Genomic DNA, 25,693 nt, shown 5'->3' on the forward strand with positions numbered 1-25,693 from the left:
CAGATCTGGACCAAGCAAACCTAATAGACATTTACAGAACTCTCCACCCCAAATCCACAGAATATACATTCTTCTCAGCACCACATCACACCTACTCTAAAATTGACCACATAATTGGAAGTAAATCACTCCTTAGCAAATGCAAAAGAACGGAAATCATAACAAACATTTTCTCAGACCACAGTGCAATCAAGTTAGAACTCAGAATTCAAAAACTAACTCAGAACCGCACAGCCTCATGGAAACTGAACAACTTGCTGTTGAATGTTGACTGGATAAAAAATGACATGAAGGCAGAAATAAAGATGTTCTTCGAAACCAACGAGAATGAAGACACAACATACCAGAATCTCTGGGACACATTTAAAGTAGTCTGTAGAGGAAAATATATAGCAATAAGTACCCACATGAGAAGCAAGGAGAGATCTAAAATTGACACCCTATCGTCAAAATTGAAAGAGCTAGAGGAGCGAGATCAAAAATACTCAAAACCTAGCAGAAGACAAGAAATAGCTAAGATCAGAGCAGAACTGAAGGAGAGAGAGACACGAAAAACCCTTCAAAAAATCAATAAATCCAGGAGTTGGTTTTTTGAAAAGATCAACAAAATAGACCACTAGCCAGATTAATATAAAAGAAAAGAGAGAATAACCAAATGGATGCAATAAAAAACGATAAAGGGAATATCACGACAGATTCCACAGAAATTCAAACCATCATCAGAGATTATTACAAACAACTCTATACACATAAACTAGTAAACCTGGAAGAAATGGATAAATTCCTGGACACTTGCCTCCTCCCAAGCCTAAACCATGAAGAAGCCAAAACCCGGAACAGACCCATAACAAGTCTGAAGTTGAGGCAGCAATTAAGAGCCTACCACCCAAAAAAAGCCCAGGTCCAGATGGGTTCACAGCCGAATTCTACCAGACATACAAAGAGGAGCTGGTACCATTCCTTCTGAAACTATTCCAAATAATACAAAAAGAGGGAATCCTTCCCAAATCATTTTATGAGACCAATATCATCCTGATATCAAAACCCGGCAGAGACTCAACAAGAAAAGAAAACTTCAGGTCAATATCCATGACGAACATAGACGCAAAAATCTTCAATAAAATACTGGCAAGCCGATTGCTCAGCACTTCAAAAAGCTTATCCATCATGATCAAGTAGGCTTCATCCCGGGGATGCAAGTCTGGTTAAACATACGCAAGTCTATAAACGTAATTCACCACATAAACAGAATCAAAGACAAAAACCACATGATTATCTCAATTGATGCAGAGAAGGCCTTTGACAAAATTCAACAGCCCTTTATGCTAAAAACCCTCAATAAACTAGGTATTGACGGAACGTATCTCAAAATAATAAAAGCTATTTTGACAAACCAACAGCCAATATCATACTGAATGGGCAAAAACTGGAAGTATTCCCTTTGAAATCTGGCACTAGACAAGGATGCCCCCTCTCACCACTCCTATTCAATATAGTACTGGAAGTTCTAGCCAGAGCAGTCAGGGAAGAAAAAGAAATAAAGGGTATTCAAATAGGAAAGGAGGAAGTCAAATTGTCTCTATTTGCAGATGACATGATTGCATTTCTAGAAGACCCCATCGTCTCAGCCCAAAAGCTCCTGAAACTGATAAGCAAGTTCAGCAAAGTCTCAGGATACAAAATCAATGTGCAAAAATCACAAGCATTCCTATACACCAATAACAGACTTAAATAGAGCCAAATCAAGAACGAACTGCCATTCACAATTGCCACAAAGAGAATAAAATACCTAGGAATGCAACTAACAAGGAACGTAAAGGACCTCTTCAAGGAGAACTACAAGCCACTGTTCAATGAAATAAGAGAGGACACAAACAGATGGAGAAACATTCCATGTTCATGGTTAGGTAGAATCAATATTGTGAAAATGGCCATACTGCCCAAAGTAATTTACAGATTCAATGCTATCCCCAACAAGTTACCAATGACCTTCTTCACAGAACAGGAAAAAACCACCTTAAACTTCATATGGAACCAAAAGAGAGCCCGCATAGCCAAGTCAATTCTAAGCAAAAAGAACAAAGCTGGGGGCATCACACTACCAGACTTCAAACTATACTACAAGGCTACAGTAATCAAAACAGCATGGTACTGGTACCAAAACAGAGATATAGACCAATGGAACAGAACAGAGGCCTCGGAGGCAATACAACAGATCTACAACCATCTGATCTTTGACAAATCTGACAAAAACAAGCAACGGGGAAAGGATTCCCTGTTTAATAAATGGTGCTGGGAAAACTGGCTATCCATGTGCAGAAAGCAGAAACTGGACCCCTTCCTGACACCTTACACTAAAATTAACTCCAGGTGGATTAAAGACGTAAACATAAGACCTAACACCATAAAAACCCTAGAAGAAAATCTAGGCAAAACCATTCAGGACATAGGCATAGGTAAGGACTTCATGACCAAAACACCAAAAGCATTGACAACAAAAGCCAAAATAGACAAATGGGACCTAATCAAACTCCACAGCTTCTGCACGGCAAAAGAAACAGTCATTAGAGTGAATTGGCAACCAACAGAATGGGAAAAAATTTTTGCAGTCTACCCATCTGACAAAGGGCTGATATCCAGAATCTATAAAGAACTAAAACAGGTTTACAAGAAAAAAACAAACAAGCCCATTCAAAAGTGGGCAAAGGATATGAACAGATACTTTACAAAGGAAGATATACATGAGGCCAACAAACATATGAAAAAATGCTCACCATCACTGGTCGTTAGAGAAATGCAAATCAAAACTACATTGAGATACCATCTCATGCCAGTTAGAATGGCGATCGTTAAAAAATCCAGAGACAACAGATGGTGAAGAGGATATGGAGAAATAGGAACACTTTTACACTGTTGGTGGCAGTGTCAATTAGTTCAACCATTGTGGAAGACAGTGTGGCGATTCCTCAAGGACCTAGAAATAGAAATTCCATTTGACCCAGCAATCCCATTACTAGGTATATATTCCAAAGGATTATAAATCGTTTTACTATAAGGACACATGCACACGAATGTTCATTGCAGCACAGTTTACAACAGCAAAGACCTGGAACCAACCCAAATGCCCATTGATGATAGGCCAGACAGGGAAAATGTGGCAGATATATACCATGGAATATTACGCAGCCATCAAAAACGATGAGTTCGTTTCTTTTGTAGGGACATGGATGAACCTGGAAACCATCATTCTCAGCAAACTGACACAAGAGCAGAAGATCAAACACCGCATGTTCTCACTCATAGGCGGATGTTGAACAATGAGAACACATGGACACAGGAAGGGAAGCACTACACACTCGGGTCTGTTAGGGGGAAATAGGGGAGGGACGGTGGGGGGTGGGGAGCTGGGGAGAAATAGCATGGGGAGAAATGCCAGATATAGGTGATAGGGAAGAAGGCAGCAAATCACACTGCCACGTGTGTACCTATGCAACCATCTTGCATGTTCTTCACATGTACCCCAAAACCTAAAATGCAATTCAAAAAAAGGAAAAAAAAGGTAGCTAGGGGAAAAAATGGTAGCTGGTAGCCAAAATGTCAGGGCAGGAGTAAAGGTATTTGCAGTGCATGCTGGAGAAGAGAAAGAACAAGGAACAGAAAACCTTGGCATTATAATTGCATTCCCCTATTGGTGAAAAGGAAGAGCGTTAAGGCATGCCTGTAAGTAGGTTTTTGGGACAAGGTGCAAGTGGCAGACAAGAGTCACCAGCTTCCAGTCATAAAATTGGCAAGACAAGCAGAATACCTCTTGGCATACATCTAAACAGCAATAAAATAAATGTGTATACAAGCCTATCATTGAAATTGCAGTGGAGGCAGATTCTGAAACATGTCTAAGGGATTACACTGACTTAATACTCACAAAAAGAAAGTTTAAACGTAAAAATAAGGAATTTTGTATATCTGTGACCTCAGAGTCTCCAATTCTGTGTTTCTCATAAGCCTTTGAGTTATTTAACTGCAAAATTCTCCATCCCAGGGGTTTCAGGGCTTAAGAAGGAGTCAGTGATGTGTTAAAGTACAGGAGCTGTGTAGCAGGGCTGGCTGAGTGCAGAAGCTTCTGGGGCAGCAGCGTTTGAAGGGGACTTTTGACGATGAGTGGGCAATGACAGGTTAGAGGTCAGGGTCATCTGGGCAGAGGGCCAGGAGCTGACCAAGGAAAAGAGCAGCAGGACGGGAGGCCAGCAGTGGTCAGGCCAATCTCTGAAGGGCCTCACCTATTACAGCAGGGAGCCTGGGATTCTCCTGAAAGGAAAGGGGAACTAATATAATGTGTGAGCCAGGTGGTGCATCATAAGCCATCTTGTGACTTTAGGACAAGGCAGGAGACAGGTCACAACAGGGGCTCCCTATAGAGTAGCTCTGGGAGCTTCCATACTCTGCTTTGGTTTTATGTGTCTCTTTTGTATATTATCCTTAAGAGAATTAACAGTCTATTAGCCAGGTGATAAAACAGGGATTTATTCAGTTCTTCCCTAAGAAGCTGTGAAACGTATTTTCTGGCTGCTAGTTCTCTGTTAAATCAGGACCTAGTACCTCCCCTAGCTGCCTGATAGCCACGAAGAGCTACCATATTTGCACATCTTACTGTGAACCAGGCACTGTGCATATGCATTCTCTCATGTAATCCTCATAACATCCTTACCGGGAATGAACTATTAATATTCTCACTGCACAGATGAAGACACAGAGGGTTAGGAAGTGGATGTGACTCTCTTTAGATCTTGTAAGTCATGTAGCCAGGAGATTCCTTTGCCAAATTTCTCAGTAATTCCAGAGGTCAACCATATGAGGCTCCAACTGGATTCTAGGTATTACTGAGGTAATAGGAAATAGTGGGAAAACCCTTTCATACTGCTGAACTCAAGTTTCACTTTCCACACAATGTGTTTCCTTTCCCTCTCCTATCAAGCTGGTGCTGCCAACCTGGTTTTAGAATATGAGGTTACTGCTTTTAATTGCAGTCCGACTCAGGCCTTTACGAAAGACAGCGGTTAGGGCAACTGGATTCAGCTCTCAGCTTCAGCAATGCAGTGACCCCAGTTGCCTTCTTTCACTTACGCATCACACCACGATTCAGAAGCCTGTTGTTCTCAGGGTAAGTCACGCTCATGCTCTTGCATACAGGCGTTGGTCCTGATTTCTGTTAGTGCATCACTCTTATTTTGAACTGCACTGGGATTAGATGACTAAGCCTAAAGTGAAAAGTAGAGCCAGAAATTCCCAGAAACTCTGGGGCAGAATTGGTCACATGGTTTTGATTTTATGGTGTTTTCCTTTGAAGGAAGATAAGGTTACCATAAATAATATAATTAAAGTGGCTGGAGTGTGATGAAAAGAATCTAAGCGCTGAAGTCAGAAGAACAATTTTCCATTTCCTTTTTTCTGCTGAATTTAGAGTTGTTTTTGTTAATTGAGACATAATTCACATACTGCAAAATTCCCCCTTGTAAAGGGTACCATTCAATGGTTTTTAGTATGTTCCCAAAGTTGTACAACTATAACTCTAATTTCATCACCTCCCAAAAGTGACACTGTCCCCATAAGCAGCCTCTCCCATGCCCCTTTACTGTGTGCCAACATCATCTAAATGGTTGGCTCCTTCTCATCTTTCTCTCTCCTCTCCCTGGAATCTTCCAGCTGTCACCAGCCTGGTCACCAGCAATGAAGTCCCTCTGGCTGAGCACAGGGCCAGGGTCACCGCCATTTCACTGACCATAAAAGGATGGCTCTGCCATACTACACAATATTGTCTCTGACAATGAAGGAACCCCATTATCTTGCTATAACTGATACAGTGAGCGAAAGGGTATATATGCAGTCAGAGAGGGAGGGGAAGCTGGGTCTCTGGGATCCAACCGTGCTTGAGAAATGGGCCCTGTAGAATACACAAAATCAGACTGATGGATTAGGAACACTGCAGCGTACTCTGAAATCACCCACATACTTCCTGACTCTCACCTAGCGACATTGAAAGAACGCATATTCCTCACCCTAAGTTTTCCGGGAGAAGAGAGACTTCATTCTCTGAACCCCAAAAGGTGAAATGTGTAAGAGACACCCCTCTCCAGCCCCTCATTCCCTCCTCCCCAAGGGAGGGAGACTTATCACCACTTTATGTAATATGCGGTTTTGTCTTAATTACTGTCTGATCCTCCACTAGAACTTAGTGCCCCAGAAAGACAGACTGTTGCTTTATCCTTCACACTGCTGCACCTCCAGTGCCAACAACTGTGCCCTGACACAGAGTAGATGCTCTGGAAACGTGAATGAAGGAGAGGGTCAGAAAGTGCCAAAGTGGCACGAAGTCAGCAGTCAAACCTGAGCATGGCAGTCTGTCTGCACTAATGTGAAAAGCTCTGAATGTTGAGGCTCACATTGCTTTAAAAACTGTATTTAATCATATTTTAAAATGTCGGGCTTCACAGGCACTTAGCAAAACATGCCCATTGTTTGGCAAGCACAGGCCCATAGCTAGAGTTGGCTACTACAACTTCCTGGCCACTCTTCTGTTCTCAGGCCTCAACTTTCAGCCCTGCCCATCCATACTCCACTGGAATCCTGGCACAGGGGCTGCGCGGACACGCGTACTCAGGGCAGGCTGCTGGTTTTGCTCTCCCGGCGTGACTGTCCCTCCCCTTAGCACAGCCCTGAAGCCCACTAGAAATGCAGTGATGTGGAGAACATCCTACTTAAGGCAACACCTCTCAGAGCCGTATGTAGTCATGTTATCAAAAAGAGGTCCCGATCCAGACCCCAAGAGAGGGTTCTTGGATCTCAACAAAAAAGAATTTGGGGCAAGTCCACAGAATACAGTGAAAGCGAGTTTATCAGAGAAGTAAAGAAACCAAAGACTGGCTACTCCACAGGCAGCACAGCCCTGAGGCCTGCCAGTTGACTACGTTTATGGTTATTTCTCGATCATATGCCAGACAAGCGGTGGATTATTCCTGAGTTTTACAGGAAAGGGGTGGGGATTTCTGGGAGCTGAGGGTTCCTCCCGTTTCAGACTATATAGAAAGTTGCCCTGACATTTGAAAGCTGTCATGGTACTGGAGGGAGTGTCTTTTAGCATGCTAATATTTTGTAATTATCGTATAATGAGCAGCGAGGATGACCAGAGGTTGCCATCTTGGTTTTGGTGGGTTTTGGCTGGCTTTTTTACTACATCTCTTTTATCAGCAGGGTCTTTGTGACCTGTAGTTTGCAAAACCAATCCTGCAGATTCCTATCTCACCTATTCAAGATGGAGTCACTCTGGTTGGAACACCTGTGACAATTAAGCTGCTTGACTTGGGGTATAAAACTCAAAGGATGTGCTCTGGTAACAACAGGTAATAGATACATTGGCTGCCTTTGGAGTTTCACTTTGCTGAGTGGCATGTATGTATTTGGATCCAGAGCTGAATTGCCCAGATCAGAAAGAGGACAGGCTCTTAGTGGTGGCCTGCCTGTCACGCTGCTCTTCCCCCAGGGAGGTGCTCCTCTAAATAAATGTGCTGTATTTCTTTGAAGGGCTCTAAACTGTTATCCTGCCCAGGGTGTCCCTGCATGTCCACCCACTCCCCACAACCCCATGCTGTACCCCACAATTTACCATTCCTACCAATCCATTTTACCTTGCAGCCTTGCCTCCACCGCATGGTGGCCTCAGCCACCACCACTAGGCATTAAGAGTTACCGCTGGGTTAAAATGACAAATGTTTTCACCGAGTTTCCTTAAAATAAAAGGAGTCCAACCTGTGTCCACTGCTATCCAAGATCATCCTAGACTCACTCCTAAATTTCATTTCAATGGTCTCCTAACGGAGCTTCAAGACAATTCACACCAAGTCTTTTACCCAATGGAACGGTTGTGCCTTAGCTTCGGCAGTAACCTAGCAATCCAAGTTCAAAAAGATAAAATGAAGGGCATGTGGAAACTGGGTCAGCTATCTCTTAATGGTGTTGATTCAGCAGAGAATCTAGGCCAGTAACATTTTGTCATGGTCTACACTATGGTAGAACCTTTCATTATACGTGGAACTTGAGGCAAGTTTGATTATCTTGGCTTGTAAATGAAGACACTTCCCCCTCATTCTTGCCAATGAGAGTGGAAACACAAAACATTTTTAAAAGTCAGTCTATCAACTTTGGCCTTGACATATTGGGTAACCTACTTGGCTCTGGGTTTCAATAACTACCAGTTGCCCGAGGGCATCTGGATGGCTGCTCTGCAGCCACTGTGGGTTTGTTTATAACCTGGGTTTTCAGGATAGAGGCTTCTTATCTTCCTCCCTAAGCAGAGAACAATAACCAGAGTGTTTAACCACTAACGAATAAGGGTAAGCAAATTTGACTTTAAGGCCCTGACGTCAAACGAGGTTTTGCAGATAGTTTCACGTGGGTTTGGGCCATATGAGGTTCACCCAGGGTCAGACCGTGAACTCCCTGACATCAGTCGTACAGACACAAGACACACAAGGACAGCCTGTTAGACCAGGAAGTATATTTGTGCCTCAGGCACATACACAAAATAACCTGCTCCCAAAAATGTGATTATGGCAAATACTACTTTATTCTGTTAGTCTTAGAGTAGGCAGCAACATTTTCTATGCCCCACCATTAACAAAACTATATGGCCTACCAAGAGCAATTTTTAGTGAAGTAAATTCAAGTCCACAAACATTTTATCATAAAAAATACAATTCCTGACTTGCCAGTAATGGTTACTAACGTTTTCTAGACTCTCTTGATTGTAAGGTTAATTTTCATTGAAGGTTTCAAGCTCAAGCAGCCTTCACTGCTTCTCGTCTCTGGGTAGAATGAACCACTTTGTTCCCACAGTCCCCTATACATGCCTTCACTGAAGTGCACATTGCTGATGCTTACAGTTTTGTTTATGTCTGTCTTCCTATTGTTTCTTGATGTTATTAAGGGTCAAGGTCATATTTTGATCATCCATATCTTCTCAGTGCTAAGTATAGTACCTGGTACAAAGCTGACATCAAATATACATCTGTTGAATAAGTAAACGGATGAAATCTCTTGCAATAGTGCAAAATGTATGGTTTCTGCAGTCAACTTAATTTCTTTCATTAGCCAAAGTGTGACCAATAAGCAAGACTGAAGAGTTAAAACATGGATAAGAATAATTTCTCATTTTCCATTTTCTTCAGCCCACAAAGTTTTCTCCCAAATAACCTTTTTCTTCAAAATCGGATATTTGCATTTTAAGGATATTTTTATTTCTTTTAAGAGTTCATGTTATGTAAAGCTGTAAATTCTACACAAAGAAGAGTATAATCCACTGTGCAACAAGAGACTGGATTTTTGTCCAGGGACTAACAATAATCAACTGTGTCACATTAGGAAAGTCATTTCCTTCTCTGTTGAGAACAGCTAGAGGTGGCAGATGAGTTTCATCTCAAGGATCAACTCCAATCAATTGGTAGAGACCAGATAAAATACTGTACTGGGGATTCTAAAATCCTATTGACATCAGTGGGAAAGAATGCTGGAATCAATTAGTGATGTCCATAATGAATATGGTGGGAAAGAATGATGGGAAATAAGCTAGATATTAGCCATGCTAGTATAAACAATCTCAACTGTCCCCTTCAAGCTTTAAAATGCTAAACCTAAAATGCAATAAAAAAAAATAAATAAATAATGCTGATTTGTCTTTTATTAGTTCACAGATAACCCAGAATATTTTTAACATTTATAACATATATATATATATATATATATATGTATATATATATGGCCAGGATATATTCAGTGTTTACTAAATCCTGGCACTATGCAAAGTCGTTTGCATAGGTTGTCTCATTTCCTCCTCACAACACTGCTATGAGGCCCACACTATTATTATTCACACCATACAGGATGAGGAAACTGAATCCAGAGACGTTGAACGGCTTGCAAGTTCACACTGCTATCACAGTGAAACGGAACTCAAATCCTCAGCACCTTTCTCCAGGAACTATGTTCTTAATCATTATGTTGGGTTAGATTGTCTACTTTTGCTTCCTTCTAAACAAACAAACAAAAAAACCTAAGATAATGTCTGCAATAGAAAAAAGAAACATATTCAAGTGACAGGAAATTGCTTGTATTTCACTCTGACAGACAATGATTTCCAACGTTAAGTAATAAAGGGCAGTACAAATATTGACTGTTCCTGAATCACTGATACTGTAAGCAAGCTGTTTGAAATACACATGTTCTTGGGAAAATTCAGACACGTAATCATTTTTCAGTAGTACCATAGAGTTAATGAAATTGAGATATTTTATGTAAAATAAAACAGGAAATTAAGAGGTTAAGAATATCATTTGAGGCCTTTATGCTACTCTTTCAGATAGTTGGTCCGTAACTTTTCCTATCACATACCATCCTCAGCCCCCTCTCAGTTCCGCACTCCCTGACTTCCCTGACACTCAGCAGATGGCCTCCTCTCTCAGTTTTCTAATCAGTTCCAAGTCTTTTAGGCCAAGTAGACTTACATTATATAAAGCTGTAAAGTCTGCACAACGATGAGTATAATCCACTATGCACCCCTGCCAGGCCACAATGGCAAGTTACCCTGCGAAAACTTTTCTAGGCTCAGATTAGAAGAGGTTCTCTAATTCACAGATTGTAGCATGACAGCTTCCTAGAAATGGCTACATACAGCCAGAAATGGCTAAACGAATTTAATTTACCAATAGGTGGAGCATGAGACCTGGCCACATTTCCTTTCACCAAAACCTGAAAAGCACTTCCAAAGTTAGAAAAGGTCATTTACACTGATGCCCAGAGGGTGGGAGAATATGTACACTACTTCACAGAGAAGAACGCTACATATTGCTGCATTTTGTATATGCATTTTCTTGTATCTTTACTCTCATTTCCCTACTCACTCCTCTCTATTCAAGACTGTTCTTAATGTCATCCAGGTTCTGATCTCATCATTTATAACTTTCTTCTTTCCTACATTGGGTTTAAATTAATTTCCAATTACTCATTAAATGCACAAATGGATTCTCCTTTTAAGAAATTCAGACATTACAGATAAAGCCAAAGTTCCATAGACAGTGAAAAATATAAATCTTGAAGCACAGGTCTAAGATGATCAGCTCGTATGGTAACTGAGGCTGTGGTCATCATGACGTTGTGGAGAGAATTTTCTCCTCTGTATTAAACTTTTTAAAAAAGTAGTTTCCTCCTCCTCAGCATAAGTTGCCTCAAATTATTTTTACCTTCAGAAACAAACAAACAAAACAAAACAAAAAAAACTCCCTTTTTCCTAAATCTTCTAGCTAGGATCTCTTTTTCCTCCTCTCCTCCCAGTCACTTCTTTTAAGGTTTTCTCTGTAGCCTTCCTTTTATGCGGTTTCACTACAATGTATCTTCTTTCTATTTACATTGAGTTAGGCCTAATGATAAAGAACAGAAACCTATACCAAGAGTTAAGAAAAAAAAAACACCCAAGTTTACTTAAGTGCTGCCTTCTGCTACCCCTTGGCCCAGAGAGCTGGGAGTGGGGATGGGGAAGCCAGAAGACAGTGCACAATTAGACCCATCTGCTATATTCTCAGCCAGACAGACTGAGGGCCCCCTAACGGTAAGCAGCGGCTTCTTCCAGTTACGGAACAGTATTTGCATCCTGGAGTTCCCAGCGCTCCTTTAAGCACTTGGCACAGCTGGAGAGCAGGTGATTGCTAAGTTAAGTACTTCCTTTCACAAGAGCTTATCTGGGTGTAACTGATTATTACCAGAAGTGCCCAGCTCACTTCTTTACTTCATCCCTGTCAATCAATCATACTCATGTGTCTACTTTTACGTCATCCCATATCATCATAATAAATTTATTTATGCTTTTAAGCCTAAGGGCCTTCTAATTTCTTCTGGTGACCCTCCAAAAGGAGTCTCAATGTATGAGGTATTAAGCTAGTAAATCTACAGAGTGAAAGGGAAGGCCCAAAATTTCCTCTAACTATAACATTTCATATGAACACAAACAAACCAGAAATAAGTTCTCTTTATAAAAGGACAGCTAGTTGTCTTGATAAAATTTAATAAGTACTATCGATTCTTTCCCCAACGATTTAAAACCACTTTTACCATATGTATTAGTCCATATTCATGCTGTTGATAAAGACATATCCAAATATCTGAGACTGGGCAATTTACAAAAGGAAAGTTTATTGGACTTAACAGTTCCACATGGCTGGGGAGGCCTCACGATCACGGCAGTAGGCAAGGAGGGGCAAGTCATACCTTATGTGGATGGCAGAAGGCTAAGAGAGAGCTTGTGCAGGGAAGCTCCCCCTTCTAATACCGTCAGATCTCGTGAGGCCCATTCACGATCATGAGGCCAGCACGGAAGAGATCTGCCCCCACGATTCAATTACCTTTCACCAGGTCCCTCCCACAACACGTGGGAATTCAAGATGAGATTTGGATGGGAACACAGCCAAACCATATCATTCCACTCCTGGCCCCTCCCAAATCTCATGTTCTCTCATTTCAAAACCAATCATGCCTTTCCAACAGTCCTGAAAAGTCTTAATTCATTTCACTCTTAAAAGTCTACAGTCCAATGTCTCATCTGAGACAAGGCAAGTCCCTTCCGCCTATGACCTATAAAATCAAAAGCAAGTCAGTTACTTCCTAGATGCAATGGGGATATAGACGTTGGCCAAATACAACTGTTCCAAATGGGAGAAATTGGACAAAACAAAGGGGCTACAAGCCCCATGCAACTTCAAAATCAAGCAGGGTAGTCAAATCTTAAAGCTCCAAAATGATCTCCTTTGACTCCATGTCTCACATCCAGGTCACATTGATGTAAGAGGTGGGTTCCCATTGTCTTGGGCAGCTCTGCCCCTGTGGCATGGCAGGGTACAGACTCCCTCCTGGATGCTTTCATGGGCTGGTATTGAGTATCTGCAGATTTTCCAGGTGAACAGTGCAAGCTGTTGGTGGATCTACCATTCTGGGGTCTGGAGAACAATGGCCGTCTTCTTACAGCTCACTAGGCAGTACCTGAGTAGGGACTCTGTATGGGGGCTCCAACCCCCCATTTCCTTTCTGCACTGCCCTAGCAGAGGTTCTCCATGAGGACCCCACCTCTGCAGCAAACTTCTGCCTGGGCATCCAGGCATTTCCATACGTCTTCTGAAATCTAGGCTGAGGTACCCAAACCCCAGTTCTTGGCTTCTGTGCATTTGCAGGCTCAACACCATGTGGAAGCTGCCAATGTTTGGGGCTGGCACCCTTCTACATTGGCCCCTTTCAGCCACAGCTGCAGCAGCTGAGACACAAGGCACCAAGCCCCTAGACTACACACAGCATGGGGATCCTGGGCCCAGCCAATGAAACCACTTTTTCCTTCTAGGCCTCTAGGCCTGATGGGAGGGGCTACCATGAAAACATCTGACATGCCCTGGAGACATTTTCCTTATTGTCTTGAGGATTAATATTCAGCTCCTTGTTACTTTTGAAAATTTCTGCAGCTGGCTTGAATTTCTCCTCAGAAAATGGGATTCTTTTCTATTGCATTGCCAGGCTGCAAATTTTCTGAACTTTTATGCTGTTTCCCTTTTAAAACTGAACACCTTTAACAGCACCTAAGTCACATCATGAATGCTTTGCTGCTTAGAAATTTCTTCTGCCAGAAACCTTAAATCATCTCTCTCAAGTTCAAAGTTCCACAAATCTCTAAAGCAGAGGCAAAATGCCACTAGTCTGTTTGCTAAAACATAACAAGAGTCACCTTTGCTTCAATTTGCAGCAAGTTCCTCAGCTCTATCTGAGACCACCCCAGCGTGGATTGTATTGTCCATATCATTATCAGCATTTTGGTCAAAGCCATACAAGTCTCTCGGAAGTTCCAAACTTTCCCACATTTTCCTGTCTTCTTCTGAGCCCTCCGAACTGTTCCAACCTCTGCCTGCTACTCAGTTCCAAAGTGACTTCCACATTTTCAGGTATCTCTTCAGTAGCACTCCACTCCTCATACCAATTTTCTGTATTAATCCATTTTTATGCTATTGATAAAGACCTACTTGAGACTGGGCAATTTACAAAAGAAAAAGGTTTATTGGATTTACAGTTCCACATGGCCGGGAAGGCTTCACAATCATGGCAGAAGGCCAGGAGGAGCAAGTCATGTCTTAGGTGGATGGCAGCAGGCAAAGGGAGATCTTGTGCAGGGAAATTCCCCTTTTTAATACCATCAGATCTTGTGACACTCATTTGCTAGGACACACCTGCCCCCATGATTCAATAACCTTTCACTGGGTCCCTCCCACAACACATGGGAATTCAAGATGAAATTTACATGGGAACACAGCAAACTCATATCACCATAAACCTCATTTTTAATTTTGCAGGGCCCTGTTTTCTTTCTTTTTTTTTTTAGAGTTCTTTGATCTTTAATTCTAGTCCAATGTCAACACCATGCTCCTCTAACTACTGGAGTTTTTCATTATATTTTGATATTTGGTAGGGTAAGTGGGCATTGTTATTTTCGGCAAAAATATTTTTGAGGGGTCTCTAGTCCACACACCTGGTCTTCCATATGAACTCTAGAATCAGTTTGTTATTTTCTATTATGTATTATTTTTGAATTGTTATATGGACATGTCAAATCAGTGAGAATGAGCTGGACTTTATAATAATTCAGTATTGGAAATAACCAGATAACTACATGGGAAAAAGATAAAATTATATTTATTACTGTCACAATTTATCAAGATACTTTCAATATAGATAAGATATTAATGCAAAAGTAAAACCACACAAATACCTAAAGAAAATGCGGGTGAATTCCTCTATAAACTGTGAATGCAGAGAATCTTACTATGACTCAACATCCAGACAAGGTAAGGAAGATTGGTAAAGTTGAGTACATTTTAAAAAATGAATGGTAAAAAGCTCCAGCAAATGACAAAGTAGACACATGATAACTGGAAAAATATTAGCAACTTGTATCATAGGTAAAGAGTTGATACCCTTAATATACAAAGGATTTCTAAAAATAACCAATAGGCCTACAGAAAAAATAGGTTAGAGATAAAAGCAAAATAAAAAGAGAAAAGCAACTTAAAAGTTTTTTTCAAATCGGCTCTCCAAATATCACCAACTGATAATTCAAAGCCAAGTTTCTTGCTTCCATTGGCAAGGGAGAATATCACTTCAACAGAGCTTTCATAGTATCTTGGAGGGAAAAGTAATGTAGGATTTTATTGAGAATGGGAAGGTTGGATTCAGGTAGGTCTTTCAAAGTAGGATGGGGGAAAGACTTGATTAAAATTGGGGAAGGATCCTGATAGACAATTTAGGATCATGACATATTGGTGGAAACCACAAGGTGAGGATTTTGAGGTGAGGGATTCAGAATCTTAGGGCATCAACTATCTTTCAGTTCTTCCTAGTGAAGAGTTGATGGAACTTTCAGGAAGTTCCCGTAATGAAAAATCAAGTTATTTGTCTGGGCAAGAGTATTTTGAAATAATAAAGTTATGCTAATAAAGACAATAAAATAATATAAAGTCATGTTCATGTAGACAATAGGCTATGCAGAGGATAAATAGCTTCAGTCATCAGTCTCCACACTATGTAGGAGGGCGGGGAGTAGATTGTTTCAATTCTTACAACACTAAGACCTCCAGTTTCAGCTTAGAGATATAGAAAACTAAAACATATAAAAGGTGTTCTCCCTTTTACTAACTAGGAAAAAGATGGACACGCTGCAAATTAATGACTTTTCTTGACCCAGAAGAGAATTAATATTGCAAGGCAAATAATTAACTCCAAAACCACAAAAACAATCACCTGTAGGGAGAAACAAGACGTAAGCATCTGTTACCTGGAATATATGCTGTCAAACGTCATATAAAACAGAGAACATTCAACTAGAAATTTTTAACAAATTGTGGGCCGGTATAAGTGTGCAGCCCTTGGGGACAAAGACGGTGTAAAAGTTTGCTATTTCTCCACAGCCTCGCCAGCATCTGCTGTTACCTGACTTTTTAATAATAGCCATTCTAACTGGCATGAGATGGTATCTCAATGTGGTTTTGATTTGCATTTCTCCAATGACCAGCGATAATGAGCTTCTTTCATATGTTTGTTGGCTGCATAAATGCCTTATTTTGAAAAGTGTCTATTCATATCCTTCATCCACTCTTTGATTGTTTTGTTTTGTTCTTGAAAATGTGTTTAAGTTCCTCGTAGATTCTGGGTATTAGACCTTTGTCAGATGGGTAGATTGCAAAAATTTTCTCCCGTTCTATAGGTTGTCTATTCACTCTGATGATAGTTTCTTTTGCTGTGTAGAAGCTCTTTAATTAGACCCCATTTGTCAGTTTTGGCTTTTGTTGCAATTGCTTTTGATATTTTAGTTATGAAGTCTTTGCCCATTACTATGTCTTGAATGGTACTGGCTAGGTTTTCTTCTAGGGTTTTTATGGTTTTGGATTTTACATTTAAGTCTTTAATCCATCTTGAGTTAATTTTTGTATAAGGTATAAGGAAGTGATCCAGTTTCTGCTTTCTGCATATGGCTAGCCAGTTTTCCCAGCACCATTTATTGAATAGGGAATCCTTTCCCCATTGCTTGTTTTTGTCAGGTTTGTCGAAGATCAGATCATTCTAGATGTGTGGTGTTATTTCCAAGGTCTCTGCTCTGTTCCTTTGATTTATATATCTGTTTTGGTACCAGTACCATGCTGTTTTGGTTACTGTGTTGGCTCTCTTTTAACACATGTTCCACAATTGTAATTCTATATCTCCATTAGAACCTTCTCCAGTTCTTAACTTTTCAGTTTGTTTTGCTTACATGAGGCAAAAACACCTTCTTCCAACCTGCCACACACCTCTGCTCCTGATCTCACTCATTTATTCTTCTGAGTTTTTGACCATCTTTTCTTTTCATTTCTATTGCTATCATCTTGATTTCCCTTCTCCACTCTTCTGCACCCTGTAGTGCACATGATGCAAAGAACATTGATTAAAAAAGAAAAGACCTAGTGAGTTCTAGTGCTGGTTTAGTTACTTGATATCTATGTAATCTTAGTAAATCATGCACCTCTCTGAAATTCAGTTTATCAACTGAAAAATGGGCTAATACTATGTCTGCCTATTTCACTGGATTGTAGTGAGAATCAAATAAGGTAACACATGTCCAAGTGTTTCCTAAAATACTATTTTTTTCTTCCCAACCTTTATTTTAGGTTCAAGGGTTACATGTGCAGGGAGTAAGAGGGGCACAGAGTCTGCATGTTGGGGTTCCCTCTCCAGGCCTTGGGGCCGTAGGAAATTCTTCCCTATTCTGATGATTAATTAATGCAACTGGTTCTTTTCAGACCAGAGAGAGGAACAGACCTCCACATTGACAATCCCAGGGCTCCTCTTGGTTTTATTTTAGCAGAAGCCAAATAGAAGTGGCAGCACCTTTGCAGCCTCCCTGTGACCTCTCCGATTGGGTCCAATCTTGTCTGAGAGTTTGCTCTGCCAACTTGAGCACTATAGCAAGAATCAGGGATTTTCCACTGTGTTGAAAACACTTCAGTTTTGCTTAGTGCCAGCACTGCCAGGTCTCAAAGTCTGGAGCCATCTATAAACAAGTTCTGGCCAGATAACTGCCATGAGCCCTTACCCCTCTTAAACTAACAAAAACACTCTTATCTCCCAGCCAGAAAAGAAAAAAATCCCCATCATCATCCAAATGCACCAACTTCCTATTTTTCCTGGCTGGCTGCCCTTTGTTTTGCATTGCCTCCTCCTGGTTTCCCAGCAGCAGCCAACATTCCCTGCAACTTGATCAGCAGGGGAGGGCAGGTTCTACCCAGAATGTACAGGACACAATGTGTGGGAGGAGACACTGGAGGAGACATAGCCGGGCTCCTCTAGCTCTCCAAGAGCCAGAGGCATTTACAAGGCTAGCCTGGGGAAAGAGCCCCTGTCCTACTCTAAGTAAACACTTGAAACCCTGTATGGAGTCATTGCAAGTCACATGTGTTCAGTGCTTCAGAGTTTACAAAGCTATTTCATACACATTACCCGGCCCGGTGAGGTCAGATCTCATCTTCAATTCAAGGATGAGGAAACTGAAGCTCAGATAATTTAAATGGCTTTTCTAAGATTATCTAACAGAGTCTAGAACTGAATTTCAGACTTCTGAGTAAACCCCATATGCTTGGCCTTACATTTGGCATCACAAAAAGGAGAGACGGTTTTGAGAAGTCCCAGGAGACAGGTGTTAGTGATCACGCGCACGCGCACTCACACACACACACACACAACTCATGGTGTCAATTCCACTTTAAGAAACTTATATTGAATAAGACAAAGTACTTAACAAAGTGCCTGACATCATACTTTGCCTCACCTGGGCACAAGACCGCCTTAAGATCAACATCAGTTTGTATCAATGAGCCTGACAGCAGCTTATCACACGGAATGACAATTGTTTATTTACAGACTACTGTCAGGTTCATTTCACCTAGGAAAGTCAGAGCCCTCATCAATCTGTGAATTACTCAGGAGACCACAGAGAGCCTACTGCATCATTCATCCTAAACACGCTTTTTGTGTGTTTGTAAATTATGAGAAACATGAGGACAGATAAACTGCCACTTCAGTCACCTTGCTCAGAATATTATGCTATTATTAATTATGCTCATGACTCCCCAGGTCAGGCCCAACAGGATGAGGGTGCATGGAGCAGGTGGGCCAGAGACACAGTGAGGTGTGTCGGGTGTAACAAGTGACCAGTGCAACTTGGCTAGATGCGAGGCTAGCACTGAAACACGTAGCTCAACAGGAGATGTCTTGGAGTGAACAGACGAAAGCCCAGACTAAAAACTGGCAGAACTGATGGGCAATGTGAAGCAGACAGTGGTGTGACAGCACCTATCCTGGAAAAGGATCCACTAGGTGGTTGGCTCCAGTTCGCTACATTCCCCGGCATGCTCCTTATGGGCAGGGGTAGTTCTATCTGCCCCTTTTTACTGTGCATCATCTTGAAGGTGCCCTGCTACCTCCAGCGCACAGATGCAAGAGCAAATGTGTATGTGCAATGCAGATAATTCCTTTAAGTTACCCTTTGTATTAGGGACTGTCCTATCTCCTCACTGAAGTTGTGGCAGCAACAAGTCACTGGGAAACAAAACAATTTTTAAAAAAATCAACTGAGAGCAAGTAGAACAGTAATTAGTGCCAACCTACTGGGCAACTAGGAAACCCGTTGCTTTTTTCTTGGGCTCTGAGTTTTTGTTGTTGGTGGGGGTGGTGGTTATTTGTTTTGTTGTGTTTTTGTCTCTGCAGTTAAAAAGTCTTGGAGACACTTGCAATAAACACCTCAGAAAAGGGCCCCCTGTCAGAATCCAGGACCCAGCAGGGCATAACCTGTGAGAACATCCCCCCGAGCACTGAAGGGAGGCATCGTCTTGGTAAGCAGGCATGTTGTTCGTCTGGCACAAACCAGGCAATTGTTGGCAGTGGAGGAGATGTGAGGATGCTTGTGTGAAACTCTCAGGGCATCGCAACTAGTGAGAAGAGCCTGGGGACAGGTGGAGGCCCAAATCTGAGACAAGCAGAAGAGGTCTCTCCTCAAGTTCTGGGCCAGAGCCCCTTGAAGACAATGAGAATCTGGGCAGGTCACTAAAAGAGGGGTTCAGAGGTCCAAGGGCAATGTTAAGTGGTAAGAACAGAAAGCACCAGAGGGGGAAGGCACTTTCGCAGCAAAAAAAATTTCAATGCCCAGAACAGGGCTGAAGCTGATTGAAAACCAATTATATCCACCTAGATTGGACTAGGTCATTAGGAGTGTGTGATTCTTACCTGTGGGTAAGAATCAAGTGACACCCCCACCCCACCCACCAGCCATGGAAGATGAAGGAATTACAGAGACTGAAACCCAGGTAGGACCTGACTATTGAATGATCTCATAGTTAACCACTGAGCTAAAACTCATTTGTAAAACAAGGTTCATGATGACTTATTTTTCTTTCCAGAATTAAATGTCTTCCATGTCCACACTCACGCCAGGATTATACAGACACTGGAACAACCTCCTCCCACAACCAGCCGCCTGCCCTGATGTCACCTAGGGGAAATGAAGGCATTTGCAGCAGTACTTTCCATCACACCAGAAGAGATGAGTCTAAACACCATTAGACTGAGAAGAGAAACTTGGGGCATTTAACTTCAGGACAACCAGGGAACCACACTGTGGTAGAAATGGAACTTGCTTCAAATTTCCTGGCTTTGAATTCCAGTTCTGCACCTGACTTGTGAGTCAGCACTGACGATGTAATAATTTCAGCCTGTTTTGGCTGAAGACTCCAAAACAATAAGTGCCCATCACGCCCACATACCAAAGTGATATACTAGACTGCTTATGCCGGCTTTGAGAGCTGAAGGTTTCAGAGAAAAAAGCACTTAGGAAAGAAAGTAAATTTACTTTCAAAAGATCTCACACAAGTTAGACTTCAGACAGCTTGGCTTAACAATAAATAAATAAGTAAATAAATAAAAACATAAATAAGTCTATGATAGATATTGAAAGGCAAAAATCCTTTAACATTAACAAGGTTAGCTGGTTTACATTAGCCTGTTCTGGGGGATTTTCTCATATGATTATGATATCCTCAAAAGTCATAACATATGGTCAGATATCAGCATTATAAAAGCCAGGATAAAGGTTTTTGTTATGGTCAGATAAGAATCAAATGACACCCCAACCCCATTAGGAAAGGAAGAGATTACAGAGGCCAGAGACCTAGCTTTACTGCAGAAGCTAAAGCCTTGCTTATTTCAGAGACCAGAAGCAGAAATGATGAGTTTATCATTTTTGGTTTATCTCCCAGGGCAACTTGGTTTTATTTTGTTTTCCTCCCTGGTTGTCAAAAATGAGTTCAGATTATTTATGCCAAATAAAAACTATAGGAGGCCATTGTTTTGGACTAAGCTCTTGCAGTAGGCCCCAACAGATCAGACTAAAAACCAAATGGAGTCACCCATGCTGACGTCCCACATCACCAAGCTGAAACTGAGTGGTCATCTGGGCTTCTAAGAAATCAGGAGAGAAAGGTAACAACCAAATTGCTGAGCCAAGGTGGACCACAGCTGCTTTGCTTCCGCTGCAGGTCCTCGGCTGGGGAAAGGGAAATGCTTTATGATTGAAGTTTAGGGATTTTTTTTGTTTAAAAAAATTAAATTACATAGCATTGGATGTATTAATTATTCAGCTGAGACTATTCTGAGGATGAAAATAACTGGGGACTTTTGTTATTACACATGGGAGAGGCTCCGAGGTCTCCAGTGAGATAAAGCCGGAGGAGAACAAGCCCCACAGCAGGAGCGCAGAGGCGGTGTAAGAAAAGACTAGGTTATGTAAGATTGTTCATATGAGTCCCGCCCTTTCAAATACCAGTTATGGGAATATACTAGTTCTGTCTGCAGCTGCTGTAACAAATGACAGCAAATTTAGTGGCTTACAACAGCATAGATTTGCTGCAAATTTGCTCTCTTACCATTCTGGAGGTCAGAAGTCCGAAGTGGGTTTTACAGGCCGCAGTCAAGATGTGGGCAGGACTGCCTTCCACCTGGCAGCTGTGGGGAATAATCCATTACCCGTGCCTTTTCCAACTTCTGGAGGCCACCTGCATTCATTCCTCCCCCGAGCATTTGTCATCACCTCACCTTCCTCTATCCAGCTGACACCTGTGCCTCACTTCTATCAGAGCCCTCATGATTACATTGGGTTCACCACAATAATCCAGGATAATCGTCCCATCTCAACAGCCTTAATTTACCACATCTGCAAAAGTCCTTTTGCCACATAAGGTAATATATCTATGGGTTCTAGAGATTAAGATGTGGATGTCATTGGTGGAGGTGGGGGAATATGGATCATACAGGCCACCACAAGTGGATAGGTAAACCTGAAAAAAGTCACTGTGTTCCCTGAGCCTTCATTTTTTTCCTCTGTAAAATGGGATTAATAATACCTACCTTGTGACATTATGGGATTTAAAGGAAGTCTGATGTGAAACACTTTCTATAGATCTCAGTAAGTTGTTTTATAAGAATTCATTCTTTTCATCCATTCACTTGATAAAGTAATTGAATGCCTAATATGGACCAGGCTAGTCTTCAGAGAGCTGAACTATGTATTGCCAAAAAGAGGGAAGACAGATGAAAGCAAGAACTTTGACCACCCTAAAGAGGGAAGGAAGGAGTGAATGGCAAAGTTGAAGACGTGGTTTAGAAAAGTGAAGCGGCCGTCTAGTTGATTCTGTCAAGTTCTGACAGTGCTTTATCTGAAAGGTGGAGGGACCTAGTTAAAATACTTTAGTCATGTCTGCTTTTTTGCTTAAGTAATATATGTCTACTAATATGATGCAGAAATTAAAAATAATAATCATGGCTTAGATAGTTGAAATTAATTCAGAGACCTAAAGGAATTCAGGCAGACCAGTAACTACAGTATGGAAGCCATTTAGTATATACAAGTATAGTACTAAGAATGAGTTCTGGGTTCAGGTCTAAGGCGTGTATCAATCCTTCCTTGGGTACTGTACATGGGTAGCTATTAGATGTTGAACTAGAAAGTCAGCTATGATTTCACATATCTGACTCCTAGAGCAGAACACGAAAGTAATTTTTTATTAGATTAAGAGATATGGAGAAGACAAGAGTGCTTCGGGGAGAGAGAAAGCTGCCAATGAATTGCTAAAAAGATCACAAAAGCTTTGCTGTTGATAGGATGACAACCTTTCCTAACTAGAGGAGACTCAAAAATCAATACTTGCTCTAATCAAAGAAGGTATCTAACTTCTAAGGGGCAAGTATCATTCCACACACTTTTCCCCTCTGAGTCTTGCTTTTTTTTCACTTGGCAATGTAGATCAAATCCTTCTATTTAAAATAAAGAGGTAAGAAATATTTTTTTTTTAATAAAGAAGAATTCTGAATACATTGTGGGACAAGAGGAAGATGCCAGTGAAGAAACAAGAAAGCCAAAGGTATGCATTAAAAGCCACTATTATGGCCAGGCAGAGTGGCTCATACCTGTAACCCCAGTGCTTTGGGAGGTCGAGGCAGGAAGACTGTGTGAGGCCAGGAGTGCAAGGCTGCAGTGAGCTATGATCACACCACTGCACTCTGGACTGGGGGACAAAGCAAGACACTCTCTTAAAAAAAAAAAGTGAACAACCCCCCCCACACTTGATTAAATAGACTGTAAAAATATGAAAATGCATATCACTGTATGAAGTATATGGTTTTAAATTTGAAAAGTAAATATACATATAACAAGAGTAAAATAAACCAAAGTTTATGAGCATGTATGTTTCATACATACATTGGAGATGCCCAGGAAATGAGTATTTCTCAAAGAGTGGGCTTCAAATTCAGCTCATGTAGCATCTTCAACAAAGAACAGTAAAATTTTACAGAAGTGATAAGACAAAGGAAAAGGACTTTGAATCCCTATGTGCAGCAACTTGGAGGAAGGCAAGTAGCTGGCAGATATTAAAAGAAAAACTTAGACAAATTAAATTTAACAGAATTTAATTGGGCAAAGAATGATTCGTGAACTGGGCAGCCCCCAAACCAAAACAAGTTCTGAGAGGCTCTGGTCTGGCTCATGGTAGAAAAAGATTTATTGACAGTAAAAGGAAAGTGATGTAAAGAAGACAGAAGTGAGGTATAGAAACAGCTGAATTGGTTACTGCTTGGTGTTTGCTTTTTTTAAAAAATATGGTTTTAGCAGTTGGCTGCAACTCAGTGCCTGGCATGAGTAGATGGATTACAGTCTGTTCACACATCCAGTTAGGTTATGGTTCACTAAGTGTGGAGTTCAGCCTGCAGGCTGAACTTAAAATATGTAAGGAGGCAGCATTAGGCTAAATTTAACACAGATAAAGGCTAGTTAACAAAGCGCGTTCATTAGCTTCCTCTGGTACCATCTCCAGGCCTGCACCTGCTTCTTTACTGTCTTCAGCTCAACAATCCTTCATATTTGGAGGCAGCCTATTCTGGGCTCCCGCATAGACAAAGATGGCAGAGAATATGAAAAGATTTTAACAGTTGAGATCAGGTGGTAGGACTGTGTCTTCTCCTTTTGAGTTTCTAACCATCTGAAATGTTAGCATAGTCTTCATACTAAAATAATTTCTGTAAGTTGTTCTGATAAAATAGTACAAATATAGGCATATTGTTTACAAGTGGAGACCCTGAAACTTCCAATTCCAATTCGGAAGCTTTCCTGCTGGATGCCACACCCACTATTGCTCTCTTAATGCTTTAAAATTTTTCTAGGACTCCTGCTGCTTTTATCAGATCTCCCCCGGTGTCACCTTTAAAAACTTTTGTCATTCAGGTTACTCTTTAGGAACTATTTTTATTTGAATTAACAGACATCTCCTTTCACTCTTTTTAGCATTTTGACAGTTTATGAGGAAACCTGAAACCCCTATTCAGCCACAAAACCCCACTTGGAAACAAGGCCACCCTGTTACTACTGCTGTGGAAACATGCCATCAGAATTCTTTGAAACATTTATAGTTCAAAATATCCCATGAAGACACTATCATATTTACAAAATACTAAAAGAAGTGGAATTGTGATAGGATTATCAAGGGAATTTAGCAAAAACCAATAGCAACAGAGACCTTGTTTCTCTGGGTAAGCAAAAATACAGTTTGTTAAGAAATGTAGTTCAAGTAGCCTGTTATCAAGACCCGGTAAGCCTTTTCTATCCATTTTATATCCAGTCTTACATCAGTGTTTACTCTTAGTGTCAACAGTAAGTGGAAATGTAAATATCTTATCGGGAGACTAGGTTCTGCACACAATCTAGCAGACATTTTATTTATTTATCTATCTATCTATTTTGAGCCAGAGTCTCACTTTGTAGCCCACTGGTGCAATCTTGGCTCACTGCAATCTCTGCGTCCCAGGTTCAAGTGGTTCTCTTGCCTCGGCCTCCCGAGTAGCTGGGATTACAAGCTCCTGCCACCACGCATGGCTAGTTTTTGTATTTTTAGTAGAGACAGGGTTTCACCATGTTGCCCAGGCTGGTCTTGAAATCCTGACCGCAGGTGGTCCACCCACCTTGGCCTCCCAAAGTGCTGGGATTACAGGCATGAGCCACCGTGCCCAGCCTAGCAGACATTTTATTGATGTCTTCCTTTAGCTTTCTCAACTTGGCTTCAAATCCCCTATTATTTGAAGCAAAAGAGAAAAAAAAACAAAAAAACAAAAACAAACGTGAAATAAGTTATCAGTGTTTTGTACAAAAATCTCAGTGCATAACAACCCCTCCTGTAGCTAGGGAAATAAAGAATGATGACTCATTCTCTTAAATGTTTTTGGCTCTTAAGCTTCTAAAAAATATCTTTAAATACATTGTTTCATCCAATTCTCACAAGCACATTTAGGGCATTGGTATTGTCCTATTTGACAGATAAGTATACTGAGGCTCAGAGAGACAAGTGTCTTTCCAATGAAGACCCCAGGGGTCCCTCAAATCCTAGCTAGGACTCTTTCCATGTTGCCACACTAGGCATAGACAGGTATCATCACTGTAATAACATGGCAGCTACAAAGATTAAAAGAGCTATGCAGGTGTGAATCTCAGCCATTTCTT

This window comes from Cebus imitator, unplaced genomic scaffold (assembly GCF_001604975.1).
Source record: "Cebus imitator isolate Cc_AM_T3 unplaced genomic scaffold, Cebus_imitator-1.0 Scaffold350, whole genome shotgun sequence".
In the NCBI taxonomy this organism is placed as follows: Eukaryota; Metazoa; Chordata; class Mammalia; order Primates; family Cebidae; genus Cebus; species Cebus imitator.